The following is a 15,352-nucleotide window of genomic DNA, read 5'->3' as shown; positions in this document are numbered from 1 at the left end:
TAATTTCTACAGTACTTTTAGTTAGGATTTCATTAGCATTTAGTGAATAATCAAATTACACAATAATAAGTATGACTGAGAGCTACACGGAAAGTTCATGTAAATAACCTTAATGCAGACAGTGAATAACTTTTGTCCTTTCTATAACAATCATATTTCTCTCATGTGAGAGTGGTTAAAAGGAAATACCATGGTCTCTAAAGGTTACACAGACAATATAGCACACATTTAGGAATCATGAATAGTGTTTGACAGCGAAGTACACTAGCATGGAAGATGGTTAAAAGCAATTTGCACATAAATAATGTTTATCCTTGCAATGTTACAGTACGTTCACACGGTTGGTCGGAGTAGTCAAAACATTTGATACAAATCAAAGTGTAAATAAAACAAACAAAGACAGATCACCACAAATAGAAGTAAGTTCAAGAACAGAAATTTAATTTCCAATGTAGTGCCAGCATTAAATACGATTGTCAGTCAAAGCATTAATGGGTCATTATGCATTACCTATTGATAGTGCTCATAGGTGTAGGAAGCAAAAAGAGAAATTAGGGCAGTGGTAGTGAGTTTCAACTCAGCCGCATGAAGGAGACTCGCATCCGTATTTACCAGTGCCTGCATCGGGAGATTGATTCCCCATGCGCTGCTAAACTGAATGAGCCAGGAACCCTGTGAAAGGCTAATCAGGATCGAACGTTGTCCAGCCTTCCAAATACACAAGTGCTCTTCTGTCCTGATGAAGACCCCATTGTGAGGTAACCACTCACCCTCCTCTCTGCTGGGGTCGAAACATAGACCGTCCTACTAAACTCCTACATTCTCATAGAACTAAATGTATCAATCGAAAATGTACCTATGAGCAATGCATACATAGGAACTAACTGACCTTATATAGGCTGGAAAGGTCAATTTGTATATATTGTGTATTGTATTTTTGTCACAAACACCTTTACCCTGTCACTCACTCGTCAACTCACTACCACTGCCCTAATTTCCTTTTTGCTTCCTACACCTATGAGTACTATCAATAAGTAATGCATAATGACCCATTAATGCTTTGACTGACTATCGCATTTAATGCTGAAACTACAAGGGAAAATAAATTTCTGTTCTTGAACTTACTTCTATTTGTGGTGATCTGTTTTTTTTTTCTTTTGGTCCTCATCTCACCTATCAAGCCTATGCGGATCTTACGAAGCTGCTCTTACGATCTGTGGTCCTTCCGGCTTACCGCACTCGCTTGGGTCATCCGACCGATCCCTTTTTGTGAGGGAACTTGGTGTAATCATTAGACCAATTATATTAATCTTAAATTATGGCCCCAACTCACAAAAGGATGCCAGATGTTTAATGGCTTGTCTTCCGCGCTCTCATATTCCAGACGAGCCATGGCAATTGAGGCCTTGAGCCAGTCCTCCCTTTTTGGTAGTAGGGGATCTTTCCACTTCTTACAAATTTCCCTCCGGGCCAACAATACCAAGTAAATTAATAAACCTCTGTTTATCTGAGAGATTGTCTGACAGAATCGGCCATCATCCCCCAAAAAGACCAGTGACATGTTGATATCAATATTGGTGTTAAAAATGTCTCGAATAGAGTCACCCGTCTCTTTCCAAAAATTTGCCAATTCTGGACACTCTAAAAAAACATGTAGGTTGTTAGCTAGGGGTAGCAGACATCTTGGGCATTTAGGGGTGGCTCTGGGTCAAACTTGGCGATCATTGCGGGAGTATAGTAAAGTCTGTTGATGACGAAGAAATGGTTATTTTTCAGACAGGCAGGTTTGACATATTTATACAAAACATTTAATGAAGGCTCTTATAGGGAATCTATTAATGGCCCAAGGGGGGTTTGAGTCCACACTGCCACTAAAGGGGGGACCTCAAGATTTTCAACTTCCATTAAGTGGTCATAGCACACTGAGATTTCCTTCTTGATTGGGAGAGTGGATTGCCACAGCCCTTCAATCTCCCCATTCCCAATACCTTCCCCTTTTTCAGCGTCATACCATGATACCAACTGTAGGTATTTGAATCTAGAAAACCCTGGCCCGATCTTTGCTCTTAAATATTCCCATGGGTGGATCCCCCCAAAGGCTACCAGCTCGGCCCAGGTAGTGATGCCCACCCTTCTTATAGGCAACACAAGACTGTCTCTAAGGCAGCCCGGTGTTTCCGGTGCATCCCAAACAGGGGCATTGTCCGAATGAAAACCTATGCCCCAACTACATCTAAGCCTACACCACAGCTCCAAGGCAGCCCTCAAAACCTTCAGACGTACCCGCGTAAAAAAATTTGGAGATCCAAACTTATATAAAAATGAGTCACCGCTTCCCCCTCCTTCCGCTCTCGCCATTTCTCCTAACAACCTACCCCAAGCTGACTCCTCTGGTTTGACTAGTAGCATCCGGATCCCTTTAAACTGGAATGCTGCTGCATATAGCCTAACATCAGGAAGGGCTAGCCCGCCTTTCTTTAATCTGCTCCTAAGTTTTTTCCATGCCAATCGGACCCCCTTATCTCCCCACACAAAGCTCCCGATCTTGCTCTGTACCTTACTTAGACTTTTTTTGTGTGAAGGTTAATGGTATAGAGGAAAATAGGTAAGACAGCCTAGGAAGAATGCCCATCTTTACCAAGTTGGTTTTTCCATAAATGGTCAAGGGAAGGTTCCTCCATCTACTAAAGAGGCTTTCTATTTCTTTAATGATTTTGTTAAGATTAATCTGAGGGATTTTTTCCAAATCCTTAACAATATAGATCCCCAGATATCTCAGCTCTGTGCTGACCCTTCCTGTCCACTCCAAGATCCAGCACATCACCTCTGTCTTTGTTCTGTTAACTAGATATCCAGATAAAGATCCAAATTCCCCCATAAGCTCCTCTACCCACGGAATCACTGCCTCAGGATCGCTCGTGTACAATATTATCGGCATAGAGGGCTATTTTAGAGCTATATTGTTAAGATCTAAAGGGATAAATTAAATCGTCCAATCTCATCACCTGTGCCAGTGGTTCTATATAAATATTAAATAAAAGGGGCGAGATCGGACAGCCCTGCCTGGTCCCTCGCTGGATATTGAAGCTTGAAGTTAATAGCCCATTAAGAGGATTCGGGCGGAGGCACCCTGGTAGCATTTCTGCATGGTTTGGATAAAGATGGAACCGAACCCCATTGCCTTCAGAACCTCCCAAAGGTACACCCAACAGACTCTGTCAAAAGCCTTGGCCGCGTCCAAGGCAACTAAGGCCAAGGGATCAGTTCTCTGAATGGCCAGATCGATATTGCCTATTAAGAGCTGCGTCTGCTCCTGAATGTATCTTCCTGCGACAAACCCTTTCTGATACGAGTGTATCAACTTCGGGATCAATTTTGCCAATCTCCCTGCCAATATGCCCATAAAAATCTTATAATCGGCATTCAGCAGGGAGGTTGGACGGTAGGAATCCGCCTTTTTAGGGTCCTTGCCGGGTTTTAAAATCAAAACATTGTTGCCTCCTTCCATGACTTGGGCACCCTTCCGGTTGGGCAGTAAACCAAGTTAATAGTGACCTCCATTGCGGTGATCAACTCTTCTGCGAGGAGTTTATAAATTTCACTCGGGAGTGAATCTGAGCCTGCAGCTTTTTTATTCTTAGATTTTTTAATTTGCTTGGTTATCTTTTCTAGAGTAAAGGGAGCATCTAGTTCATTCCTGCTTTTTTCCGACAAGTTAGGCAGATGTTTATTACTCAGGAATGACTGAATAGCGCTCGGTAAGGGTGCAAGATGCTCTCTATATAGATCCGAAAAAAGGGAGAGAAGACAGGACTGCATATCCTCATTCCTGCTTGAAGTTTCCCCGTTGATATTAATAATCAGTTCTTTTATATCATTCCTGGAGGGATCAGTTCTCGCTTTCCAGGCCAAGAGGGCTCCAGCTTTCTCCCCATATTCAAAATCCTGCATCTTTCTGGTGTTCCATTGTGCTCTGCATTTTGCATCTAACTTCCTTCTGTATTCTTAACTTACCTCATCTTAATTCTTCAAGACTTGTGAAAGCCGCTCCGACTCCTTATTGCTAAATTCATTTCTTTCTTTCTCCAGCTTATCTATCTTTCCCTCGATACTCTTTAATGCCTCCACCTCAACCCTCTTATTAAAACAAATATTTCCGTGAAGCTTCCCCCTTAACCAAGCCTTAAACGCATCCCATATAACGCCCATTGTCGTAGAACCCATATTCAATGTAAACAATTCCAGAGAGGAAGCCTGCACTGCCTCAATGACCTCAGGGTCAAGAAGCTTGGCCCTATTCAAAGTCCATCTGAGCGGCTGCCGCTGCAACTCTTTATTCTGATATGTAAACTGTAGAGGTGCGTGATCGGAAAGGTGGCTCGGTAAAACTAATATCCCCCCTAGGTTGTCCAATGATAGTCTATCAGAGAAAACATAATCGATCCTTGAGGAGTGTCTATGTTTTTTGCTATAGAACGTAAAACCCTGTTGATAACCTCTTTGGGCCCTCCATAGATCGATCAAATCCATATCATGCATCATATTCAATAATGCTCGCCGTATCTTTACTGCCCCTACATATTGGCTCAAATTGGATCTGTCTTTTAACGGATCCAACAAAAATTGAAATCTCCCCCGATAACATAGGGCGGTGGTTCCAATATCAATATTGACTGTAATTTATATATGTAGGTCGGATCGTCCATGTTAGGGCCATAAAAAGAGGCACACATTAAGTCTGCGTTCTCAAATGCTAATTGAGCTACTAACCACCTTCCAGTGGAATCTGATTGTATTTTTTTTTATAGAACAGGGAGCACCTTATTTAATCAAGACTGCCACCCCTCTATTTTGAGATATCTGATTCACTGAAGCATTTAACCAAAAGGAACCTCGGAGAAAATTGCACTACTTTCTTCAAAACTCAAATGGGTCTCTTGCAACATACAAACTTGGGCAGTTGAGAGCTCTAAATATTTAAAGATTAGCCTCTGTCTCCTGGGGCACCACAACCCATTGACATTCCAAGAGATAAACATGGTCTTTCTATCCCCCAGGCCCTGGTTTCCCACCATTCCCTTGTTCTATCTGCAAAAACTGACACCCCTGCATGGCGTGATATTCCATACCTAAGGTTGAGATGAGGTTAATTATTTTTCTTTTTTTCCCACTGCTCCCCACCCTCGTGCCCCCCTTACCCCCACCCCTGACCCCAGTGCTCCAGTTTTCCTTCTTTCCATGAGGAACCCTCCCTTCCAATATGCAAAAGCCTATTTGGCCCTCTCCTCCCTGTGGAATGATATAAAAGTTTTCAAAATTAACAAAATTTCTGCTAGAGGCATAGTATACAGTGCAAAAATCCCCATGATCCTACTTCCCTCCCCGCCCCTCTCTGATCTTTACTATGAGAGCGTCTGCCTCCTCTCCAGTTATAATTTGGTACATGTGATTATTCCACATCACCCGAAGCAATGCTGGAAACTTCAACTGAGCCTTGGCCCCAATACTGGTCAGCTCCTCTAACCTTTTCCCAACTCCCACTGCCTCATTGCTGTTGTGTGTGAGATATCTGATCTAATTTGGAAAGTGAAAGGATTAGAGCTCTTGAATGAAAAGTATGGAGCCTTCTTTCAAAGCGGAAGACAAAATCTGCTCCTTCACAGAATATGTTAAAAAATTAACTATGATCTTCCTGGGTTTCTGTTTCGAGGGGTTCCTTCTAAAGGGATCGCGATACACCCTCTGGATTTCATGTACAAGGTCTACTTATGGCGAACCTTTTAGCACTGTACCCTTCAAAAGAGATATTATGAACCTTTTGATATCAGCCCCCTCCAATGCTTCAGGAACATTCAAGATTTTTAACTTCTGAGGCCAATCAGGCAGCAATTCAAGCATCATGCAAAGCGCTAGCCAAGAGACTGGATGAGGTCACTCTAAGAACTGAGGCAATTGAGATTGAAATCCCTAAAATTAAGGAATCTATGCGTGCTACGGAAGTGGAGGTAGTCAAGTTGTCTACCCAGAAAAAAGAACTAAAAGAAGATCTTGAGCGCTTAGAAAACCATTCGCGGCGGAACAACTTGAGACTCTTAAATGTTCCTGAAGCATTGGAGGGGGCTGATATCAAGGGGTTCGTAATATCTCTTTTGAAGGGACCCCGTGAAACTGGTTTTGTTTTGTTTTATTTACACTTTGATTTGTATCAAATTTTTTGACTACTCCGACCAACCGTGTAAACGTACTGTATCATTGACCCAGGCCGGGTAGTTTTTACATGGGCATAACCCTGTAAAAACTCAACACTATCCTTGCAATGTATCACAAGTAAAAATTCATAAGTCTTTTAGTTGCAATGAAGCATTTACATTTAGGTAATACATGTCAATCACTTTATGAATGAAGATCAAATGATGGATCATTTATATAAAATGCAACTCTTATTTAGTAAAGATGGTCACACATTCTAAGCGAGAACTGTAAATTCTCCAGTAGAAACACTCTGCAACAACATTGTCAGATACAACGTGTGCATAAATCATTGTGGCATTTAATACCCAGGTGAAGGTGCATGTTTCACTTGTGTGTCAGATATTATTCTTATTAGATTTCTGTGACATGTAAAGAGTAGGCAGCTTTGCACTGCACCAATCCCCCCCTCTGATGGCGAATCAAGCCATCACATCAATACCTTATCAGCTGTACAGATTACAATCTTGGTTGTCTTCATCATTTTTCTTCTGGTATCCTCCAGAAACTTCATGTCATAAAGTTTACTCTTTCTATCCTCTAATTCCATAAATGTTCTCTGTCTCTTTACTCCCATCTTCACTTGTGCACGTCTGTACACCTTAACAATCAAAACGAGTAATCCACAGAGAGCAATTATACAAGGGGTTTCAAGATGCTTCCTACAATTCCCCTCCCTAAGTTTCCAAACCATCTGCCCACAGCAGAAAATCCTTTCCCTATTGCTTCCCAAGCACCTGTTACTGTCAACTCTTTCACATTTTTCTTTAGGTCAGTAATGTTGCTAAGGTTCTTACTTTCATCTTGGATGTAATTAAAATATTGCTGAACCTTTAACATCCGGCATATACTGCCCTTCTTTGGAAGAAGGACGTCTAAACCAAGTACATATTGCAAAGAGAAAGCCGGGGCGGGCATCGGCCCTCCGCAAGTATGGCGGGCGTACCGGCCCCCACCTGCTCTCGGTGGTGGGGCGCGCCCCCATCACGTCACATGACGTGGCATCGATTGGACCCCGGGTCTCCTAGTGACCCAGAAGTGATTGAATTACGTCCGGGTCACTGGGGAATAAAGGCCAGGCCGATTAGATCCGGCCTGGCCAGTGAGGGGTTAAAAGGACAGGGAGCGCGGGAGTCAGCCTCTTTGACTCCACGCTCCACGGCCTTCCCCTACAGCCTCTAGGAGGCTGTAATTATTTTTCCAGCCTCGCTAGGAGGCTGGAATTAATTTCTGATTTTGTTTTTCAGCTGGATTTCGAAATTGAGCGGTGCGGCAGCGGCGCGTTGAACATCTGTGGCCATGAGAACCGGAGCCAACTGCAGCTGTTGGGGGGCCAAGCGCTGGAACAGCTGAGGGCTTTCGTTAGAGAGATGCAGGGCGCAGCCAGCAGCTGTTTTCAATCCGGAGGTCTCGCTGAGTAGCGGGCAGCATCATCAACGTTGGGACAGTGGGGACCGGAATGTAAGTAGTCCCGTTCCCGTCGCAGAATTATGTTTTGTGTCCCATAGCGGTTGGCAGGGATTAGCATGACTTGCCAAGTGTACCAGGAAAAGCGTGTGCTCATCCTCCTCCAGCTGTCAAAATCAATCACCCATCAAGTATCATTGGGCCTGGAATGCCTTTTGCCCGTCCTGACAAAATTTCCGAAATGGCGGTCTCCTTAGAGTGGTGTCTTGCAAGACGAGCACACATGTCCGCTTTTTGCAATTTAGAACACAAATAACTTGATGCTTGAGACGATTATCTTCTGTCATTAGAATACTCATAAGCCAATAGCCCTGAGGAAGTCAGTGGTTTACTCCACTGAGGACGAAACACGTATTGGCGGCTAGATATTTTGTTTACACAGAAAACGCTGAAATAAAGAAGAAGTATGGAAGAACATCTTGCTTGAAAGGACTCTTTACTGGAACTTGGAGCTCAAAGATATAATTTGTGTTTGTATAATTGTCACCCATTTGTGTTGCCAGTTGTGGGAAATTAGCAGTACGCTGCATTATAGGTATACACCGTGACAGCTTGACCGGAGCACAGGTATTACAGGCAGAGGAGTCACAACAACACCCTTGTTGTGAAACGGTTATCTGCCATGACGGGGACTGTGCTCGTGGGCGGCTTCATAACTGACACTGCGTGGTGTTAGGAGGCTCCGGAGTAGGAGGGTAGGCTTGCACAGATCTTACCCCAGAACATAGTGGTCAGAGCTTATCGGGGAGCACCGGCCCTTTGGGGCATTCCTTCGGTAGCCTTACAATGGTACAGTTGCACCAGCAACGATTAGCATTGGCAGAGGAGGCGTGAATATTTGGTGCACCGTGATGCTAATGACGGAGGCCGAATAGTGGCTCCAAGACGGTGTGTTAAGTTCCTATGACTTGGCCAGCCCCAGCATTATGATCCTGCAACTTGAGCAGGACTGGGTGGTCAGGAACACTAATCTCTGAAGTTGGGTTGGTTTTTCCACATCTAGCATCAAGATACGCCCGGTCACAGCGACTCCAGTGATTCCAAAGGGAAGGGCATCTGTGAGAGCACTGGGCCATGCTGTTAAATGACTAATAACAGACAAGTGAGGCTATCTAATTCGCCCTGGCATGGACTCCAGGTTTGGAAAAGGGGGGAATTTTCTCTGGGAGGGCATGGAGTCTCTCTGTGGGATACCTAGTAACAAACTAGTGAGGCTATCTAGGGCTTGGGACCGGCAGTCTATAGTCCTTGGGTGAGTATGGGGAGTTGAGCTTCTTAAAAAGATGGCGTCTGTCCATCCAGAGTAGGGAATGAAATCTTGGGAAGGATCTTTGGGCCCAGTTAGTGGTGTATAGTGGGTGGACATGTTTGTGCACGGGGGTATACCCAGACATTCCAGAGCCTCCAATGGGAGGATGCGAGTCTGTGAGGCCGTTCAGCCACTTGGAAACAAATAGCTAGTGACAAACTGCTGAGGCTAGCTAGGGCTTGACACTTACAGACTTTAGCTCAGGGGTGCATCTGGGGGGAGCCGTGCTTCTTAAAAGACGGCGTCCATTTGTCCACACCGGGGGATGAAACCGTCGCAGAGAATCTTCTTGCCTAGTTAGTGGTGTTTAAGGACAAGGCATGACCTTGCAGTGAGTTGGCTAGTTTTGTGAATTTTGTAAAGACAGGACATGGCCTTTCAGTGTAAGAGGGTAGGGGGGGACCAGATAGTCGGTCAACTACGCTGGCCTTTGGCGGTAAGGTCATGATTGGTGAGCAGTAAATTTAAGGTCCTTAGAGGGCGGCGCCTTTCTTGAATGGGGTCGCCCAAGGAGAGAGACAAGTGGTCTCTCCTAGAACTCCAGGGGCAGGTACAGCTTGTTGGCTACCTGGGTGCGGGGGAGGGGAGAGTCACGCTTTCTCTAGGCTGGTTTGCCACCCCGCACATGCACAATGACACCAGTAAACGGTGCAGAGATGCAAGGACCCCCTTTAATGGAGTTAATAGAGCGTACGGGGGTAACCAGGGGGGAAGTACCCTAACGGTAAACGGGCCCTCTGAGAGTGCGCACTTCGACGGAAGGGCATGGTTAATAGGGCGTACGAGGGTAGCTGGGGGGAAGTACCATCTCGGTAAACGAGCCCTCTACGCATGCGCACTCCGACAGGAGGGCTTGGTTTAAGTGATAAGGATCTGACACCAGTTAGTGACCTTGCCGTAGGCCCAAATAGGATACGCAGAAAATTAATTATTGAAAATTGATACGTTAGATTCGGACAGGAAATACCTTGTTATTATGTTAAGGTTAGCCATCTGATATCTGTTTATATCAATTGTAATCGAACGTCATGGAACGTTTTCTGCGCAATTGTGTAAATATTGTTTATTTCAATTTTTTATTTATTTGTATGTTCTAATAAATACGGCCGGGGTTGTACGACCCCCGCCTCCAAAGAAATCTCTCTCATGTCATTGTTAATAATGTTTGTTAACGGAAGGGGGCCCTCCTGTAGTCCCTGGCCATAACCATTGTTCTTATGGCAACCATTTCTGTGTCTATAAGTAAGAATCCTCCAGCTGTACTAGTAGACAACTTATCAATCACAGTAGAAAGCTTTCTAATCTTGTGGGAGTCGAGTACCACTACAGATGGGATCAAGGCACCAAACTATCACCTACTATTTCAATAGCACATGCTCCTCACTTTGTCCTCACATGTTTTTTTCCTTGCCAAGTCATCAATTTGAATAACATGATCGTTTTTGGGAAAAATAACATCCATGTAACAAGTTCACTTAGGTAACTTGTAAAATGTGTTTCCCACAAATGAGGTGAAGTCCAGGAAAAAACGGATCTCCTCCATCCAAATATATACCCTGGTTTCCTCTAACTTCAAATGTAAGGCCACATTCACTAGTTCCTACAAAATTTGTGTCAGTAGTGTATATTATAATAGAAATGCATAATCCCCCTTGATGTTGCCAATCTAAAGCTAACGCAGCCATGTTTCCCACTATTTTATGTTCACTTCTACTGACAGTAAATTTATTTTTCTACACTTGTCAAGGAACAGGTCAAATTGTGTCTGTGTACATAGGCAGTGTCCAGCATCATGACGCCTCTAAAAAAAATGTCTTATTATTTCAGCACTTATAGCATCAGGCTGTATATTTAAGTGCTTCAGCACAGCAACTTCTGAAAGAACTTAGGGCCTGATTTAGATCTTGACAGATGGGTTTCTCCATAACAACAGTGTTGGATATCCTGTCCGCCAACATATAAATCACATAGGATATAATGGGATTTATATTTCAGCAGACGGGATATCCATCACCTTTGTGATGGAGTAAGCCATCCAGCAAGATCTAAATCAGGCTCTAAATCTTGATTGGAGTGATAATATTTGGAATGACCTTTTCCATAGAATAAGCTCAAAATTAAGCTACAATTAACTCCATATGTCAAGGGAAGGTGGTGATAGCTGATTCCCTCGGCAACCTATGCAGGTAATTGCATGCATTTGTAGCAGTCCCTAGCATCCATTGTTTTGACATATTCATATAGTAGCTTTGTGTATACATTTAGTGAGTAATCTCCTCTAGATTCATCTATATTTAAGTCTCCTCTAGTGCAAGCAAGCCATTACTAGTAGTATTGGGCATTTGGGGTGTGTGGGCAGACTTAAGCACTTCATAGTAGAAGTGGTGAAGTAAATTCAGAATTAAAAGCAAAACAAATAGCATTATTGTTGCAACAGCAAATACACCTGCACATATACATTTGCATCTAAGGGCGTTTGCATTAGGCTCCAGGAGGTTACTAGAGACAAACTATTTAGCTTAGACTATTGCAGCACAATTGTTTGCAGCTAGCTTCCACTTGTATGGGCAGCAAAGCACAGTTCAAATGTCTCTTTTCAAAGTTAAAAGTGCAGCTTTAGTAAATGCGCAGTGCAAACGCACTGATGATCACTTCCAGAATAAATTGACTCAGCCTGTTTATAGGCAATGCAATTTCAAAACTCAGTTCAGCCACAAACTTCATTTCAAGGAGGCTCAGATGGATTTTGATTGTTATAGCAAAAGGTTTCAAATTCTCTCTCCCAATCATTGGCTGCTAGATAAGTCCATTCGGGTGAAGAGTGCCTCTAGCAGTGTACACTTGCTCTCTTTGACCTCCTCACTGTTGGCCCTTCTTCTTCACTGTCAGGCCAGATTTCTAGGGATCCTATGGGATGGTGCGAGGCACATGTTCTTCAGTTAAACAGTGTCTTCCTTCCTCTTATCTTCTGGGCCAACATGTCTGTGGGTACAAATCATGTCACACGGGCACCAGGTCCTTCACCAGGGTCGGAACTTCACAAAGTCAACTCTACTAGATGGGATCCTTCTGTACCAACAACAAAAGACTCTTTCAGACCCCCCTCATGCCAAACAAGTGCTGCCCCAGCAGCTTTCTGATCCCCAAAAGCATGACCAACCTACTCCCTCTTTCTCACTGTAACTACCTGCACATCAGAAACAGGTGCTATTATATCATCAAGGGGACATGTGACACTGCAAGTGTGTGCAGCGTGTACCCAGTAATGGAGAACTCCACTCTTCACAGCAGTTGTGATTAACAAAATCACCTGGTACGGCCCATGCCACTGAGTCTCCAAGCATGACTTGTGAAGGTGCTTCTTCACCATAAACCAATCACCGGGACTGAGGTCATGGCACTGCTCCTGATGAGGCAAGGCCGCAGCCTCTCCAAACTGATGACACACAAAATGCACCACATTGGCCAGACAAAACTGAAGTCCTGAACTTTGGCAGACACATCACCCTGTGTTGTGGCTTCTGATGACAAGCAGAGCTCGATAATACCTCCATGCCGAAACACCACGCCAGTTCAAGCTCCATCTCACATCCCTACAAAACCCTTCATGACAAAGTATTAGGCTACTTGAACCACTTCCAGACCTTCCACCAGCTGACCAGAAACCTCCGATCCGCAGATCTCGCCCTCCCTCAGACACCACGTTTATGCCACAGCTGCTCTGGTGGATGCTCTTTTTCCCTCCTCACCATCGAAGTCTGGAACACTCTCCCCTCAACCTCAGCACTTCACCTTAGCAGAACCAATTCAGGAATGGACTCAAGACTTCCCTCGGGAACTGATACCTGCAGCACAGTGCCTGGATGCCCAATGGGGTGATGAGCCACGCTATACAAATATAACTTCATCGATTGATCGACCCTTTACAGTAATCAAGAATCCTAACATCTGTAATGTTCACAAGCAGATTTGCAGGCTCAGCTACCTTTCTCATGGCCCTCCTCATGATTATTTCATGGGTTGACTATCATGTTTGCCTGTCTCGAGTATTTCTCAGACTCATCAACACAAGAAGCAATGTATCAGGCCACTTTAGAGATATCAAAGCACACACTTTAGCCAATCTGGACTTCAATGTGCCACTGACTTGCTCCACAATGCTGGAAGTCTCCAGACGGTAACTGCGTAATCTCTGTTCAACTTGCAATGCTGCACATTATATCTTCAGGACCCCATTGTTAAAATGAGTTCCTTGGTCCGACTCTAGAAAAGTTGGGAAACCTAAGTGCTGTATAATATCCCTCAGCAATAGATTAGCTACTGTAAGACTGTCATTCCTCCAAGTTGGGTGAAAGCTTACAGTGAAAAGATTCACACTATCACAAGGACATATCTCAATACATTACAAATGTGCATCTCTATAAAATCCATTTGCATTCTATTAAAAGGACATCCTGATATCACTATATGACTCATGGTAACTCTTGTTTTCCTGCTTGCATTTTGTTATTGACACATCACACATGTGTAACACAAACTTTCAGCCATCAGTCTGAATCTTGGGTTTGTCTAAAGATGCACACCATTGCATCTGTCCCTACATTTGTGGGACCATGGTAATGTCTTGCCATTGGTGGTAGCAAACTGAATGGCAATACTGGTCTTCCATCAATTGAAACCTAAACTTCATCCTCATCTCTTTTAATAAAACCTTCTCTGATCCAACCTTGCTGTTTTGCCTCTTGCACTTCTTCCTGTAATCTCTTAACTTCCTATCAAGTATCAACAGCAGACAATAACATCTTGAAATTTGTGTCTTCTGAACTTTTATTGATGTATTCGCTATTAAATGTACAATAATTTAGAGTACAATATTGGGCAGTATAATCTGCACACTTGTTGCCCACTTTAACATAGTCTATACCCTGCCTATGAGCAGCACACTTCACCACTGTGATTTGGGCAGGCAATAATAGGGACTGGAGAAGATTTTCCACTCTCTCTCCATTACGTATTGGTGACCCCAAAGAGGTCACGAATCTGCATTGAGACCAGACCTATCCAAAGTCATGAACGACACCAAAGTTGTACTGACTATCAGTGAAAACTGTTACTCTCAGCTGGTCTAAAATACAGCATGCTTTAGTAAGAGCAACCAATTTGGCCACTTGTGCTGAAAAGACTCCTTGAAGCCAGGAGGCTTCGACCACATCTGATACTGTACACACAAACAGCATAGGCAGCTTTCAAATTTCCATTTGGTCCCTCAAACAGGAGTCATTAAAAAAAGCACATGGTCTGATTTCGGTAGTTGCACATCTTGTATGCAAGGTCTTGGCTTTATGATTAGTTCAATATCATCTAGGCAGTAGACACCGCTTCACCTCCAGTAAGGGGCAATAGGGTAGCAAGGTTTACAATGGTATACCTCCTAAGGGTAACATTCTTGGCACCCAGGAATATTTGTTCATACCTGGCAAGCCGACTATTGGTTAGGTGTTGTGTCCGAGTACGGCTTAGCAATAACTCAACTGAGTTGGGTATGAAAACTGTTGTTAAGGGGTGACCCTCAACAATGCTCTCACACTGTTCCAGACTCACAAAAGTGGAGGCAACCGCTTTAAGGCAACCTGATAATGCAGCGACTACGGGGTCAAGTGTGGCAGAAAAAAAATCCACTGGTCTGAGGGCATTGCCATGAATTTGGGTAAGCACTGAGAGAGCCCTGCCACTCTCTCACAGCAAAACAAAGCAAAACATTTATTTAATCAGGCATTTCTAGGGCTAGGGTATGGCATAGACATTCTTGCAGCTCTGAGAAGGCACGCATATAGCTGTCATCTCATGGTACTGGAGCTGACACGTCTTTGTGTGTCAGCCTCTGTAGAGGATTCTCTCTTGGGACACCTTTCTTGCTCCTTTTTTAATGTGGTGTCCTAGATACAAGACTTCTTTCTGGCAGAACTGCAATTTGGTCAGGGACACTTAATGTCCATTCACAGCTTAGTGGTTGAGTAAGGCAATAGTGTTAAATTTGCAAGCCTCTTGTGTATTCGACGTCACTAGTCAGTCATCCATGTACTGTACTAGGACTGAATGCTAGGCATCACTAGGGACTCAAGATTCTTTTTCAGTATCTGGTTGAAAATATAGGGTCTCTCCGTATACCCTTGTGGGACTCTGCACCATGCGAAAACATGGCTGTTGAAATGAAAAGCAAAAAAGAAACTGGCTATCCTCATACAATGGTATAGATATGAAGATTTGACATAAATCAATGATAGAGAACCCCTCCACCTTGAATGGAATCTGAAACAATATCACAGC

Source organism: Lissotriton vulgaris, chromosome 7 (assembly GCF_964263255.1).
Source record: "Lissotriton vulgaris chromosome 7, aLisVul1.2, whole genome shotgun sequence".
NCBI classification, from domain to species: Eukaryota; Metazoa; Chordata; class Amphibia; order Caudata; family Salamandridae; genus Lissotriton; species Lissotriton vulgaris.
Note: the sequence above shows the minus strand (reverse complement) of the source record.